Here is an 18864-nt window from a genome sequence, read left to right as displayed (position 1 = left end):
AGGGGGCAATAGAAACCCTTCTTTCTTTCCTCGCATCTGCATTATCTATAACAAAGCACTAGGGGAACCACCAACCCCTAAAAGAGAGGAAGAAGTAGATACTCCCTTCATCACATAAAGTTTCTATTGAGGTATACATCCTACCCATTTCCATTTTCACATTCAGTACATCACAAACCACCTAAATCTCAAAACACAAAAGGTCTTGTCCTTAGTTCTTTTTGATATTGGTCAAATCAAAACAAAATCAATTTTTAGAGTGTCTCTCATCTAGGATCAATCATCCTAAGAGTCATTTCTATGCAGGTTAAAACTAGTCTATGAGTGCATCCTCTCATTACTAGGTAGCTTGGTTTGTAACACATCTCAAAACCTGGCTATATCTTATCACATCACAATTGTTAAAAACATAAGGGCAATCCACAAAGAATTTTTGTTGACATCCAGCCTTCAGTGTTAGAGATTTTTCATTCAAACAAACATTTCATAAACATTGTATTCCATCAAACACATCATCATCACCTCATTAATCATTTTCATAAAACATCAAAAAAATGGTTCACACAAGATCAATGAGAAGCCGACAACCAGAAATTGAAGAGGAGAAAGAAAACCTCAATGATTATCATGAGGCCTTTGAAGGAGGCACAAATGATGAAGGACCCTAATCATCAAGGGAATCCTCCTCAATGGTTCATTCATCCATTCCTTATCTTTCTATACATTAGGGAAACCAAATACATCTTTCTTCTAATCCAAAATGCTCCAAAAAAATTGAAATATTCAAAAAAATAAAATTAAAAATTGACAAAATCAAATAAAAATTGAAAATCAAAGCATGAGCGCATGACTCATCCATCAATTCAACAACAAGAAGACTCTCAAAGTCTGCAATCAAACTAATCACATGTCTTGTTAATCAATTCATCACTCGAAATCTATCAACATCAACATGTCTTATACAAGGATAGGTACAGTCGAAACTAGACAGATCGGTCTAATATGGGGTACTCACTCTTTGAAACTAGACATTCCCATCAATCATCGAGTATTGATAATCAATCCATCTATCAACATCAACATCAACATGTCTTATAAAAGGATAGATACACTCGAAACTAGATAGATTGGTCTTATACGGGGTACTCGCTCTTTGAAACCAAACCTTTTTATCAACCATCGAACAAAACAAAACAATGACATAGATTAGTATGACTGTTAGATTTTGTTCTAGTTAGCCTTATCTTTATTAGTATGACATTCAATAAAAAATCTCATATCATACATCTCATTTTCAATAAACATCTCATCATCATCATCTAGTCACATTCATCTTGCATCCATCACATGCATCTCTATCACATCATCATGAAATCTTTCTTCACTTTCATATCTTCATCATTCTTCCAACTCTTGTCTATCATGTCTTATACAGGTTGTATCATTCCTAAAACCAAACGCTTTGATCATCTTAGTCTTATACAAGATATATCATTCCTGAAACCAGATGCTTTGATCATCTTTGTCTTATACAGGAGGTGTCATTCCTAAAACCAGACTCGATCCCAATCTTATCAATTATATCCGACCTTTTCATTTGATCCATTATATCATGTCTTATACAGGATGTATCTTTATTGAAACCAAACACTTTGATCATCTTAGTCTTATACAGGATATATCTTTCTTGAAACCAGAAGCTTTGATCATCTTTGTCTTATATAGGAGATGTCATTCCTGAAACCAGACTTGATCCCAATCTTATCAATTCTATCTAACCTTTTCATCTGATCCATTATATCATGTCTTATATAGGATGTATCTTTCTTGAAACTAGATGCATTGATCATCTTTGTCTTATACAGGATATATCATTCCTAAAACCAGACACTTTGATAATGTTTGTCTTATACAGGAGGTGTCATTCCTAAAACCAAACTTGATCCCAATCTTATCAAAAACTATCCATCGAAATCCTCTGATCCATTACATCCACAACACCAATAACAACACCAGCATCACCCACAATCCCATCAATAGCGTCAGTAGCACCCACTACACCAATCAAAATGCCCGTACCACCCACAATCCCATCAACAATACCCACAATACCTACCGCACCAATAATACTACCCACATCACTAATAATACTACCTGCAGTACCCATCATCCTACCAATCAAACTAGCAACCCCATCAGCATCAACAACTACATCAATAACACCATTAGCAGTATCAATATCCCCAGCAGCATCAATAGAACTAGTAATCCCATTAGCAACATCAGTAGCGCCTGCAATACCAACAATCTCATCACGAGCAATACATCAGTCGATTACAACTACAGTATTCAACTCAAAGGATATCCTGGTTTGGTATAATAATCGAATACTAGAAAGCGACTCAAAGATAGACTCACATGAGTGGGAATTTGATTTTCTACGTCTATATACTTCAGATGAGGAAGACACATCACCACTTCCACCTCGCAAAGAAATTCCTATTTACGGAGAGGCACAGATTAAAACCTCTTGTGTTTCTGAACTTGAAGTACCTTCCACAGACCCTATGTCACACCAATGATCTTCACCATAATGTCTTAACCCTCACTGACACATCTTATGAACTTAACTTGATCGATGAGTTAATTCCCATTATCCATCCTGAACTCATTGAATGGAACCAACCTAATCCCCCATGCCTTGACCATTTCCAAAATGATGAGGCGATCATTGACTTTTTGGAACTACGAGATAACATACCAAGTGAGGATCACAAAGTTGGATTCTCCATCGAACTTAATAGTGTAGCATACTTTGGGGCCAATGCCAAACCTTTCAGCTGCAAAAATATCACAATAAAACATGGATCTTCTAGTGAAAATCACTTTGTGGCACTGTTTGATCCCAAAAAAGTAAAAAGAAAGAGCGTATCCAATGGTGAAAACCTCTCTGAGGCACCTATGGATGAAAGGTTTGACATCCTCCCCCCCAGTGCAAATAAGGAATGATCAATGATCCTCATTGAGGAAACAAAATAATTCAATGTGGGGACCCCTAGGACTCCTCACCAAATACATTTGGAATCTCTTTTAACTCTAGAGGAACAACCTAAATTTGTAGAACTCTTCCAGAAGCATTAGATCAACTTTGCATGGTCATATGTAGACCTGCTTGGTCTTGATCCAAATTTAGTCATGGATCACCTCACCGTGGTAGAAGGAGCTAAACTGGTAAAATAGAAGCTTTGCAACATGCACCCCCAGATTGCAATATGGTCAAAGCAGAACATAAGAAACTCTTGGATGTTGGTTTCATCTGACCAATTGATTATGAAGATTGGATCTCCAACATTGTACCTATTGGAAAACCAAATGGGGGCATCCGTAACTGTATAGGTTTCAAAGATCTAAATAAAGCATGTCCTAAGGATGGCTTCCCCTACCAAACATTGACATGATTATGGACCTAACAATAGTATATGCCATGCTTTCTCTTATGGATGGCTTTTCAAGGTACAACCAAATAAAGATCACACTAGAGGATCAACATAAGATGACCTTCACATGTCCATGGGGAACATACTGTTAGAATTTAATGCCTTTTGGTCTAAAGAATGCAGGGGAAACCTATCAAAGAGAAATGACCACCATCTTTCATGATATGATGCATACCATAATGGAGGATTATGTTGATGAATTACTAGCAAAATCATTAACAAGAGAAGGCCATCTTGCAATATTAGAGAAAATCTCTAACAGACTAGAACAATATCATGTTCGACTCAACCCAAAGAAATGTGTCTTTGGAGTAACCTCGGGGAATCTTCTTGGATACATTATCTCAAGCAAAGGCATTAAGGTCAACCCAGCAAAGGTCAAAGCAATCATGGACATGCCACCTTCGAAGAACATCAGTCAGCTAAGGACATTACAAGGCCGACTTCAATCCATCCGAAGATTCATTGCACAACTAGCAGATAAGTGCCATCCTTTTACACATCTGTTACACAAAAAACATCTACTTTCAATGGAATGCCAAATGCCAGCAAGCATTCCAAATGCTTAAGGACTATCTCATGAATACACCATTGTTGATCCCACTAGATCCAAGTAGACCTCTATTGCTCTATATTTCAGCAACTAATACGACATTAGGAGTATTGTTGGCAAAATACAATGCAAAAGGGAAAGAGTGTGTTTTTTACTACATCTCTCACACACTAGTCGGCTATGAACTCAATTACACACCTATTGAGCGAGCTTGCCTAGCAGTAATCTTGGTAGCCACTAAATTGAGGCACTAACTATTAACACATAAAGTACAACTCATTGCAAATATCGATCTACTAAAGTACCTACTTAGCAAAGCAGCATCGACAGGCTGCTTGGCCAAATGGGTGATGATTCTAAGTGAATTTAACATTGAGTATGTAGACCATAAGGCTATCAAGGGCCAAATTATTGTAGATCAGTTGGCCGATGCACCCCTAATAGGCAATCATCCTCTTCTTTCCAATTTTCCAGATGAAGAGATATTCATGATCACAACAACACAATCATGGAATCTCTACTTTGATGGTTCATATACTAGACATGGCTCAGGAGTAGGCATTTTGTTTATAACACCTCAAGGCGACAACATCCTGAAGTATTACAGGTTAACTTTTCCATGTATAAACAACATAGCAGAATATGAGGCCCTGATCACCAGACTCAGACTAGCCATACAATGGAAACTGAAAGAGCTATAGATATATGGCGACTCACAACTAGTCATCCGACAAGTCACAAATGAATATCAGACCAAGGATGATAAACTCATGCCATACAAGCAAATGGTGGACAGTTTAAAAACATCATTTATGACTATCACCTTTGAGCAGATACCCAAAGATCAGAATCAAGCTGCTAATGCCATGGCTACCATTGCATCTCTCCTAGATCTTCCACAAAATTCAACATGCTATGAGTTCTTGGTAGAACAACTTTCAATTCCTTATGATATCCCCGAATCTGAGATGATATGTCACCTTGTCAGTTCTGAATCCCTATGGTATGGTGAGTTCTACACCTACCTCCATGATCATACACTTCCTCCTAACCAATTGAATAACCAACGCAAAACCTTCATTCGCTAAACCGCTCAATACACCATCATTGTTGAAACCCTATACCGATGTAGTCTTGATGGTACTCTCCTTCGATGTTTGGAACATGATGAGAAAAAAAAGGCCTTGGAAGAGGTACATGAAGGAATTTGGGGGACTCACCCAAGTGGTCCTTCCTTAGCAAAGAAGATCATGCATGCTAGATACCATTGATCGTCCATGGAAAAAGACTCCTACTATTTTGTCAGAAAATGCAAGAAATGCCAAGCTCATGGAGACCAAATACATGCACCAGCACAAGAATTGCAACCAATCACAAGACCATGGCTCTTTTGTCAATGGGGACTTGACCTTGTGGGTAAAATTCATTCATCTTCATCCAACGACCACAAATTCATTATTACCGCCACCAAATAATTCACAAAATATATCGAAGTTGTTCCACTTACCCAAGTCACCGGCAAGTAGATCACCTCATTCATCCTTAATTACATCATCTGTCGGTATGGTGTACCCATGTCCATCATCACAGATAATGGTCTTCCTTTCAAAAATCAGGATGTCCGTGAGCTCTGTGAGAAGTTTCACATCCAACACCGCTTTTCCACTCCCTATTAGCCACAAGGAAATGGTCAGGCTGAAGCATCAAACAATAACATATTGAGAATCCTCAAGAAGATAGTCAATTATGTTGGTCATGATTGGCACATTCAATTAAATCCAGCACTATGGGCGTATTGAACTAGCATTCGAACCCCTACAGGTGCAACTCCCTACTCACTGGTCTATGGCGCAAAAGCCATCCTTCCTATTAAGGTCGAGATACCATCTCTACGGGTTTCCTTGCATAATCTGATAGATGATGAAGCATATCGAGTCTCCCATCTTCAAGATTTGGAACTACTTGATGAAATATGACAAGTTGCATACAACCACCTCAAAGCCTATCAACAGCGCATGAGCAGAAGCTATAATCATCGAGTTAGACCTCGTACATTTGAGGTAGGTGATCTTGTTCTTCGAGAGAATCCTTGTAACCAACCAAAAAAAGAACATCAGGGAAAGTTTGAATCAAATTGGCTGGGTTCGTATGTTATCACTGTTGTATTTGGGTCTGAGGCATATTAGTTGGCTACTTCAGAAGGAGAACCGCTAGCAGATCCGATTAATAACATGCACCTCAAACGGTTCCATACATAAGCTATACAGAGCATCCGTATCTGGTACATATTAGAGAGAACACCAAAAACATTCAGATAAAAGTCTTGAAGAAACTACAAAAAAATTAAAATAGTAAAGAAAAATCATGCATCCAAACAGTGAACAACCACTCTGGTGGCACCTTGGGTAAGTACGATGGTGAAAACCTAGCAAATAGGAGCCACTTGTAAAGGTTATATCTCCAATGTCTTTTAGACTTGTTGCAATCACATTCATTGCATCCATTCATCCATCAGTCAAACCATGCCTTGTTATTGATCTACAATCAAGTATAGTACTTCATGCGTCTTGCATCTCGCTTTTTCATAGTCATGTCTAAATTGGGGGCAATACTCTTAACCTATTTATGGAAGTGGATTCTACATTACTTGTGATTCATTGAGTTCTTCATTCAAAAATGTCTCACAAAATCCAAAAATATTCAAAACTATCTCACAAAATCCAAAAACATCATAAAACATCAAAAATCAATCAAAAACATTGCCATGCATAAAAATCCTTTGTACATACACATCAAAGCAGATATCAAACAAACATTTTGGACTACTCAAACGATGATCACTAATCAAATCAACCAAACAATCAACATCGACACACAACTGTCTTAAACAAGGATGCATCTTTCCTTACCAAAACAAAGACATGATAACATTTTATTTGACAAGAAAATTATGTTTAAGCTATCAAGTACTTGGTCATTTTGATAAAGTTATTTATTCATTTATATCAGGTTCCTACACTACTCCGAAATATCCACAAGTGATTAGAGTAGCCAAGATGGTTCCTGCATATTGTTTGTTTATCTTCTGCGAATTATTCCAATGAAGTTTTGGGGCATGTACTAATGGTGTCTATGTGGGAAGTTCACTAAGCTACATGATCTTATGCAAAATACAGACATAGATCACTATGGATTGTTGAGTACAATGTATACCTCAACCATATGAGCATGAACCATTATGGAGGGTCCATATTCTTTATTTATGTTGCTTGCTTATAGGTACAATACTCCAAACTTGGTTCCTATTGCCTCGTCCAAGATTGATACTACCATTGCTCAATGATGAAAAATAAAGCACTATGGATCGTCATTCTATCTTATATGTATATATTGCATTTTGTTGCATTCCATCCATCCATGTACATTCATAATAGCTGCATATCATTCATACATAGTAATGACAATGGATGCATACTCGATTTTTTTTTATCTTCCTCCATAAGATTAAGTTCTAGGTCCTCCATATCTTCTATCTAATGCTAAATCCCCCCTCACCCTCCCTATATTGACATCAACATCATCATAATCCCTTCATCAGTTCCCATCAACCCAATCAAGCCAGTTACTCTATCTACATAGGTACATCGACTCACACACACCTAGGCTATCAACATATACTCTGATCAAGTATCTTCGGGTCTCAATAGGTAATCGATTATGGAAAACCTAGACTACAACAGACATTTCTCATAATGACCTAATCTCAACGGGTCTGCTATGATTCACCACAACCATCCATCATAACACAAACACTATCAATTACTCAATCAATCCAACGCAATCACAATGGACAATTACATCAATTGTCTAAGTCTCAATGAGTATTTTGCTTCCTATACCTTGACTTCATCGAGCAATTACATCAATTGTCTAAGTCACCAATAGGTCACTTTGATTCACTTACTCAGACTTTATCTTGTCCAAGCAAACAACTAACATCAACTGTCATGCTTTGACTCAACCGGGGCAATTAAACTGATTGCACCAGATTGTCCAACCAATTTTGATCAATTGTATAGCATCAATCAAAAGCACACACTACCTTTGCACCATATCTCCTGGATGACCTAAGGGTACTCACTGGCTTCCCCTTTCTCCGTATTCACCCCGTCTTCCCCCATTCTTTTTCCATTATTTCTCAATTCTTCTATTCTACCTCCCCTGCACTTCTCATCCTTTTTCAAGTGATCGCCCGATTTTTCAAAATTCTTTGGCCCATCTCTTGAGGGGGCATACCACCCATTAAATTAACATTTATGGGGCATTTTCTTCATACCTATTTTTCTTTCTTTGAAATGATGTGATAAACTGCACCGTCTCAAAGAGGGGAAAATATAGTCACATAAATCTGTCCATTTTAATTAAATTAATATTTGCTATTTATTTGATTAATAAACCCACTAGCCAACAGTTAATTAAATTAACATTTAATTAATTCATCTTCAATCATTCACCTATTAATTGCATAAATTATTCAATTTATTTCAATTAATTCATTAAACCAACTTCACAATCAATTAAATGAATAAATCATATTTATTTAATTTTAATCCCCTTTCCTCTTTTAATAAATAAATAAAATATTTTTTTAAATCATTAAATCCCCCCCCCCCCACTTTCATTCTCCTACAAATGCAAGTTGTAACCACAAGTTGAAATAAATTAATTTTATTTTAATTTAAATCCTATTTTCCATCACCCACCAAACCCACTTGCAATCCTAAATCCCCTTCTAGACCCTTCTAACCACTTTCTAATCATTCCTAATTATCCTAATCCATCCACTAAATATTGTCACATTCCTAAGCAACTTGGAGTCACTTCTCAAAGCCTTCAAAGTCTTTGAAAAGCATTTAATGATTTATGTGTTCAACAAGCTAACCACTAATGGCTCTTACATGACCATTAATGGCTCTTACATAACCATTTATGGTTAAAACCACTTGCTCCCATGGTTAGAGAATTTACCTCTAACTCAACCCTCATTTGACCCATGGGTCTCTTCAAGTATTTATTGCTTTGACCATGGTTATCCTCACTAACTCTTGCACAAGAGTTTATCCATTGGATAAAGACATTATTTATTAGATAATGGCTTTATTCTTTCAACTCAACATTAACCTTACCTCCCAAGTTAACCCTCAAGTCATGTCAAGCATTTAATGCTTATTTCCTCTCCTCTCAACCCATCTCTTGTTGACATTTGTCATCTTGGGATTGGGTTGAAAGTCCTCACATGGATCATAAACCCATCAATCCTAACCCTTGTTGGGATTGCTCAATTTCAACCATCCATTTCTCCATTTTATCTATAAATAGAGCTCATTTCTTCATAATTCAGATCCTGAAAACTTGTATTCATCTAAGTTATAGTGAATTTTAGAGAGCATTTAGCATAATCATCTATATTTGTCATTTTGGGATAAAATTAATATTAGATAATTAGATAATATATCATTCTAGTTTGTTCACATTTGCATTCTCATAATCATCCATTTTACAATCTTGAACCTCCATAAGACATCCAGAATAGTGAAAAAAGCTACTGAGAGCTACACTCATTTGGGAACTTGGAGAGGAGAGGAACAAGGGAGGAGAAGCTACAAGCATGGTGGAAGGCATTTGGAGATGCCTTGTTGCATTTTTTTTCTTTTTTAAATGCTCTATTTTTCTTTTAGTGTCTCTCTTGATCTGCTTGCTTAGGATAGTGTTTGATCTTTGATTTTCTAACACTAACAATTGGATTTTTGCTTGTTTGTTTGTGTTTTTTATCTTAACCATCCTTTTTGTAGATCATCAGTATTTGCAATGCTTGGATGAGCTCTGGTTAAGTGCCAAATATTCTAACTGTATTGTTGGTGCCCAAAACCACAAATTGGAAAACCTAAAGACTTGCCAAATCCTCAAGCAATCCAATCAGCCTTGGCCAACGAACAGGGATAGTCAAAGACTAAATCCCTCTACACTTTAGGCTCCACTGAACCTAGGTGGGTATACCTCCCCCTCTCAAGCACAACAAGAGTTATTTAAAGTAGATTTAAACTTTGATAAGACATCTCTTTTTAAGAATGACAATAATTTCCTGCTACTGTTGAGTGCTTTTATTTGAATGCTTTTGAAATTGAAAACTAAATGTAAAGATAATTGTATATAAAGATTGTTGTATTTTGGAAATAAAATGCTTTTAGGACATACAAGAAATATGCAATATATTAGTTCAAAAGGCTTTAGAAGAATGTTTCTCTCTCAAGGACCTTATGCGTATCAAATCAGAATCTCATAGAATGAATAACAGATCGGTGCCTCTATCCAAGAGTATATATGATACTTTGTGGATAAATAACTTTATCAACTCAGGAGACAATGTTAATCATCACTATAAAGGTTCAGTATGTGTCACATAAACAATAAGAACCCAATCTCACATTTAATGTAACAACATGTGATTCACATTATAGCAAATCCTTAAATAGATTTATCAAGAGGACAAAGAATATTTCATCAACACAGAAGTATACACTATATTTGAACTAGAAATAGTGAGCCTTGTATATTAATCTCTGAGAAATGACAACACACAAATGCTACACTTGGAGATACTTCATTACAATTTGCTTGCACAAAATGATACTTCTTCTTCCTATAGACTTCTCTAATACAAATGACTTTCAGTCCTTATAGTAGCATGATGTTCTATCAAAATCTCTCCTATCCCAAACAAAATTACTCCCTATAAGTATTTCCATGAAAAGGCATATATGAAAGGACACACCCTTTCATACACAAGAGGGAGTTACAGACAGTTGCATTCCCAAAGGACACACCCTTTGGTTTGAAAAATAATTACAAGTAATAACCCTAAAATCAAACTAAAGAAATGCTTTAATAATGTTCTTTTATTTTCTTCCTTGATGAAGTTCCTCCGTAAATCTTTAAATATTCATTATCTTACCAAAATCTCCTGCACATAAGATAAACCAATTAAATCTCGTGGTTTGAACATTAAATATATCTCACCTTCAATTAGGTTAGAAAATATTATTTGCAAAATCAATCAAACTCGTATTCATAGGATATAAATAATTTACCCTAAAGAACATTTTAAATATATTGACTTAGGGTAAATATCATATGAATATATTTCCTCATAACACTAAAATCCATTTTACTAAATGCTACTCATCATTTTACCTTGGGTAAAAAGAAAATAAAATACATTTTCTCTTTTAGCAAAATAATAATCACACTTTGACTCCTCACATACATTATAAATATTTACCCTAACATGTATTCAATTAAGTGTTTTTAGGGGTAAAAATATTTATAAGAATACAATATAATATCCACTTTGGTAATAAAATTCTTTCAATGATTTTTAATATGCATTTAAAACATTTGCAAATATAATGTATTTCTCTCTTTTGACAAAATATATTTATTTTAAATTTCTCAAAAGGCTCTTCGAAATATAATAAATTTACTTTCAGAACGCCTCATAAAATAAAGAACATTACATCTCAAAATAGAATATTAAAATATTATTCTTGTATAAGGAATACTCCCTGCTCCTTAATGTGCCTAGAAATTTAATTTTTCCCATGTGTAACACCCTGCACAAAAAATGACAAAGTTAGTTTATCGATAAATAAAAATATTTACATTAGGGATATATTAAAAATAGAATCTTTAATAATGTAATCCCTAAGGCAAATATTTAAAAACAATAAATCTGCCTTAAAAGAGATATATGTATCATTTCTTTATAATATAACACTTTTAAATTTAGGGCAAAAATATAATGTGAAATATTTCCAAACATTTTTTTTTAATAATGAAGTGATTTTTCTTCTTTAAATAAACTTTAATAATAAAAATCACTTTAAGAAACCCTTCTCAAAATTTAGTAAATAACATTTAAGAATAGGGAGCACCTAAAGAACCTGGATAAAAAGGGGAAAAACATGGGTGAGAAGAGGGAGGATGAAAATAGAGAGCAGCTAAACTAGAAGCAGATTATGGAGGATAAGGTGAAATCACTGGAAGATGGGAAGGAAGTGATAAAAAATCTTATGGGTGTTATCCCGATTTTCCTTTCTGTTGTCATTAAAAACCTAGAGGATATCGCTAAGGTCTGTGACTCTCCAAAACCGGTTGTGGATCTTGACTTGGATGAAGAGACCATCCAGACTAGTAGCGGTGATGCTACTCTAGTGGGTGGTACTGCGAAGAGGACCAGGGCCAGTGTCAAGAAAGTTGTGGCTGCTCCTGCAAAGAATATCCCTAATCTTAGGGATAACATCAAAGAGTTGCATGAAATTAGCAACACTTGGCAAAAGCTCTGGAAAAAATCAACCAGTATCTTCTGGACTCTGGATGGCCTGCTGGCTTTGTGGGGCTTTTTCCGGTTTTCTTTGGTTTTCTGTTGGTTTTTCGTAGGCTTGTCCTCGTTTGTTTCTTGTCGTTTTGTTGTTTAAGTTCTGCTTGTAAAAGGTTTCGGGGCCCCTTCAAAACCTACTTTTACCTTAATCAAAAACATTTAAGAATATTTACTTTTAAAATTTTTAAGAGTAAAAAATGATATTTAATAATGCTTTTGGAAAAACAAAATCATTTTCACCCTTATTAAATAAACTATTTAAAATACACTCACCTCATGGAAAAATGAAAATAATAATATTACCTCCAAATCTTTCATCATCGGGGTAGCTTACTCTATCTAGTGAGTGCAATTTCTGTTATACCGATCCTGATGACTTACTTATTTTTCTAGAATCATAAAATCATTAATAAAAATAATTTACCCTAAGAAATGTATTTTATCAAAACTCAACCTTTAGGGCAAAGCTATTTTTATTACAATAAAACCCTCACAAAATTCTCCTAATATTTAAGAGATTTTCAAGAATGATCTATAAAATGGAAATCACCTAAAATAAACAAAATTTCAAGATCAAGAAGTCCCTATAATAATGCCTTTGGAGAAAAATTCATAATTACTTTACCCTATGAGATAAAAACCTTTTACCTCCCTTAAAATACTTTAAATCTTTTATTTAAAAGATTCAAAGTATGCTCTTCATAATGTGCCCTTAAATCATTTATTTAAATGATTTAAATATATATATGGAAATTATAGTATTTATATATTGCTTTTGAAAATAAACTCTTTATTTCCTTCAACCGACTACATAGTGTTTGATCATTTCATTTGATCAAACACAAAATCTTTTATTTCCTACAAATTACACGAGCTCAAAGTTTGTGTTAGTTTTTAAAACATCATATAGTTTCATAACACAAATAATTTAAATGCTATAATATTAATTGGAGGATAAAAAATAATATTTTTAATCTTTAACACTCTCCAATTAATATAATTAAGACTAATTGTAAAATAAATAAAAATACTGTGATGGAATTCAATCTATATAATGTCCTTGTAGGAGAAAACCACTCAATGTCTAGATAACATGATTTTGAGAAAAATTTAACATTGCACATAGTAAATTGCATTTGGATTTATTTTACAAGATATATAAAATAATAATATAATACTAAAATTTGACATAATAATACTTGCATGTAAATAGAAATGCAAAGACAGCTTACTTTCAAATGAAAGAATTAGGGTTTGAGAGGGCGCACCTGGAGAGATCTGAATTTATGAAGTATATACATACCTTGCATCATAGGTTCCTGAGAGTTGATCATAGGTAATACACACACTCGAATGGAGAAAATTGCTTTCAAGTGTGAACTTGGAGCTAAAATTTGAAATTTTTTAGGGTTCCAACATGTATCACCTATGTTGTTCTACTTTGTTCTGCCTTGTTATCTGTCTTAGTCAGCCACTAGATCAAGAATGCACACGTGAAACTGCGCTACAAAGGATTCTCGACCACCACTCCCTCGCATAAAATCATACCATACTCCAAAAATATCTTCCACACTGGACTTATATATCTGCAATCACAAAATAGATCATTCATCAAGTCGACATGCTAATGTAGCATATAGTCATATGTCAGCTTGACTGGATTACAAAAGATAAATGTGGATCGCCAAATTGATGATAAAATGTTGTCTCTATGTTGGCCCAATAATCCCATACACGATTCATAACACCGCAATCACCGAAACGCTTCTGGATCAAAACTACTTTGTTCAACCAGAAATACCGGTTAACTGGCTACTGATTGACGTCCGCTTCTGGATATCAAGATCTGTGATTAATAGATGGGAATCTCATGAAGAGTTCCCATCAATTACAACCCTAAGCCATTAATCAAGCACCAAAAGCCACCGAATGAGTGTCAATTGCCAACACATCGTACTTCTCCATATTCACAAATTTACCTTTATCATTTGTCATATGATGTGAACAACTATTGTCAATCACCCATTCATCTTTCTCATTAATCTTAGCAGCTAAAGCTTTCTCTTCAATAGTAAAACTTGTAGAATCAACAGATATCGGATCATCTTCCTTGATAGAAATGAACACAAATTCATCTTTTGAATTCCCTTTCTCAGACTCCTCATCTGTCACACCTTCATCAGGAAAATAATTCTATTTCTTCTAATATCTATACTTCTGGTTAGGCTTGTAAGGCTTATCATACTTTGACACTTTTTCTACTCTCTCATGACATCTAGAAGCAAAATGACCAATCTTATTGCAAGAAAATCATTTCAAAGGCAACTTCCCTTCATACTTATCGGCTCCCTTAGGCAATCTTCTAGAAATAAGTGCTTCAAGCTCTTCCAATTCTCTTTCTTTTTCTTGCATCTCTCTCATTTCTCTTTCATATCTGGATACCCTAGTTGAACTTTCTCCTAGATCATACTTCTGCTTCTCGGATATATTATATTTAAATGTAGTCAGTTTTACCATGTGATTCTCCAAGTTCGCTCAATTCAAAAGAAGCAAGCTTACCCACTAACATATCTCTTTTCATAGTTGTCACAATTTGGATCTCATCAATAGCAGCAAATTTATATTTATAAGAAAGAGGTAAAGATCTTAACACTTTAGCTACAATCTCATCTTCTTCAAGGACTCCACTGACACACCTAATGTTCAACAGAAGATCATTTACTTTAGCCATGAAGGATATAATATTCTTATCTTCTCCCATTCTCAACAACTCATATTTTCCTTTCAAGCTCTTCAATTTCATAGCTTTCACATGTTTATCTCCTTCATATAGGGTTTCAAGCTTCACCCAGATCTCATATGCAGTCTGCATGAACCCATCATATTAGTCATCTTTGCATCAGTCAGGACACTTAGCAATGCTTATTTAGCTCTTATATTACTTCCAACATCCTTGATCTCAACTGCAGTAATAGGACCATTCGCAGGAACAAGGTATACCTTTTTTGTGATCTTCCAATAATTTTCTCCAAGGAAATTCAAGTGAACTTCCATCTGGTGATTCCATATAGAGTAGTTAGTTCCATCAAACCTCAGACTCTCCTTCTTGAAAACAACAACTGCCATCCCATATCTCCTCAAGTTGTCAAGCTATTTCCAGAGGATCTAGCTCTGATACCAATTGTTGGCAGCAAGGCAACAACAATGCAGGAAAACTAAGAGGGGGGGTGAAGAAGTTTCACCAAACTATAGAAAATTAACCTTAATTAAATATCTGATCATGAATAGCAATATCAAAGATAAACACCACATCAACAACACACATAACACATGGATTTTTGACATGGAAAACCCAATTAAGGGAAAAAACATGGTGGGAACCTACCCACAATAAGATAATACTCTACAACAATACGTGTAAATATTACAATGAGAATCCACATGCATTTAGGCACACTGCCTAGAGCTTACTGCTCAAAAAAAAGAAGGGCTACAACCCTGAGGAAGGCTCACTACCTTACAAAGATCAAACAACAACCTGGATTACACAAACTGAAAGAATATCATCTCCAAATGTCTGATTATAGTTCTGGTTAATCACATTAGCTACACAAAAACACTTCTCTTGTCTTCCACACTTTCAAATGATAAATTTTCTTGCTCGCATATACAATATACTGTTAGATCATAAAAACAACTGCAAACACACAACTAGCATGATTGCATCACCTATTCTTACAATTCATCAACCTTAACATGAAGGTCAACTCAACACATAAGACCTAATTACAAAATTACGTCACACGATACATAAATCCATAACCGGACCAATACAGTATTGAAAAGGACATAGCATGGACCCAAATCAAATACTTGAACATGCAACACTGCAAAATAATTTGCCAAGATCATCCACAACATACTATACCACCGAATATGTCACATAACACGAAGAATAACACCAGACCAATAAAATATTCAATAACGTGCACCTTGATCAATGCAAACCACGAAAACATATAGCACATGATTAGAGAACATCAAAAAGCAACGTTAATTCCACCACAATCATTGCAACAACTCAGATAACAAGATTCATTAACACCATGACCAGAGCTCAAGAACATCAAGTAACAAACTAAAAGATACACTTGAAAAGTTCCAAATCATGAACCATTTGATCAGAGGATACACATGAATGTCCCAAACATTCTCCAAAATCTATAACTCAAGAAATCATCATTCTGGAGCAATATGGATCAATATGAGCCAGAGTTGTGGTATTTCTACAATACTGATCACTAAAAAACCATTCCACATACCAGACCACACAACTCGACCAAATCACCACATAGCATCATGAAACTCATATTGAATCAACTATAGATAATTATCTCAAAACCCAATAAACCACATCATCACATCTGCAACAGATCACCAAAACAACTCTCTGCAACAAACCAATTCTCTGCAACACATGAATACGTTGACATCAATGACAACAACATATCCCAACAACTCTAATATCCAACAGGAATAAATGGGGCATGTTGTGAAACCTCACAACACAATATAGGTCTCACCCTCTCTTAATTTTTCTTAACCATTGATCTTGAATTTAATCCCCACCATTGATCAAATGAAATGTGACATATAAATGAGACCTTCATTCACTCATTTTCTATCTAGCACTTTTGAGTACCTACGTTATCGTCAAATTATGAAGCAATAATTATCACTATCAATAGCTAGCACTATTTTTTTCAAGTATCAATCCTTAATACTAGCATAAAAATATCAAAGTTATGTAGCGAAATTTGAGAGAAAACCTACATCAAAGCATTCCAACAAGTCTCATGTAACAAGAGACTCTCCGAAGGTCTTTTTATTGGTATTATTTATCATTTGATTTTATGCATAGATCTTAGACTCTTCTTCATGTTTTTGTAGCTTGTGAGTTTGGATCTTGCATTGCATTGCTTTCATTATTTTCATTCACATTTTCACATCAATCAAAATAACCAATGTATTAAGTTTCATTAGTTGGTACCTTGGTAAAATTCATCTTCTTTTTGTCTTAGAATGATGAAGCTTGAAAAATTTGGGATACTATATTTTAGATTACAAAATAATAAGTACCTCATAACATTGCGATATTGGGATATGTAAAGTCTAAAAATTGACATGATAAGAGTACACTACATAAAGAGCAATAAAATATGACCAAAGGGTTGATCAAAGTATGTGAGTCAAACCTATCACTTACAACATGTCAACATATAACAGTATCGAAAAAACTGATATGTATATCAAGGATCAAGCTTTGAGCATATTATCTATAAAAAGTATGTTCAATTAGAGCCCTAAATACCCAAATCCAAAAAACTATAAATACTAGCAATTGTTAATAAAAAATATTTGGGTTTATCATGTCTACAATGTTGAATTAAACATACTTCTAAATCTCTTTGCCTAAATATTTCTTAAGGTAAAGACCCACAAGAATCAATACTTAAGATTATTACTTACATCTTAATAAATTAAGCATATCATTGAAGCCCATACCTAAAATAGTTCTTAAAGAAAAAGCTCAACAAGAAACATAACTCAAGGAAAACACTTATAACTATCTAATTAAGTAGACCCCAAAAGTCTAAACTTAGAAAACTTAAAACACTAGACACTTCTTTTAAATGTTTTAAAGAAACTCATCATAAGAAAACTTAAAGCTATAGGTTTGATAGAAAAGAGGGTTTCACCATTATGAGGTAAGTGGCAAGAAATTTTTTTTTGGGATCCTAATATATGAAAAATTATAGGACTTATTTATTTTTAATGATTTTGATTGATAGTTTTATACATTAGTCCATTACTTTGTATTGATTTTTTACATGTTTCCTAGTTTGAAAAATAAAACAATATAGAGTCAAAGAGCCATAATCAAGTAACAAACTAATCATTCTTTTTAATTATTTTTTAACAAACTAATTATTGACCTTATTACAATAAATTTAATTAATTTTTAAAGTAAAAATTAAAGTTCCCCACCCAGAATAAGGACTCAAACGAGCATGACTAACATTAAAAACCCTCAAAATAAATATAACAATCAAAATCTAGAGTATAATGTTGGAATCCAAATCATAAAATAATTTCAATTTACAATATTCAGATATTATTTCTCCAAACAAACTTTCATTCAAGATAACTACAATGGTATGATTAAAATACATTAGAATAAACAATATCTACAAAAGTGAAATCTAATAATGTTGAACCTTGGTTGAGAAAACCCTAACACACCACTCCAAACTATTCACTTTTAACTAATCACATTATTGTAGTGAAAAATTAATTGGTCATGATTAATGAGAATA

Source organism: Cryptomeria japonica, chromosome 3 (genome assembly GCF_030272615.1).
Source record: "Cryptomeria japonica chromosome 3, Sugi_1.0, whole genome shotgun sequence".
Lineage (NCBI taxonomy): Eukaryota > Viridiplantae > Streptophyta > Pinopsida > Cupressales > Cupressaceae > Cryptomeria > Cryptomeria japonica.
This window is presented reverse-complemented; position numbering follows the sequence as displayed.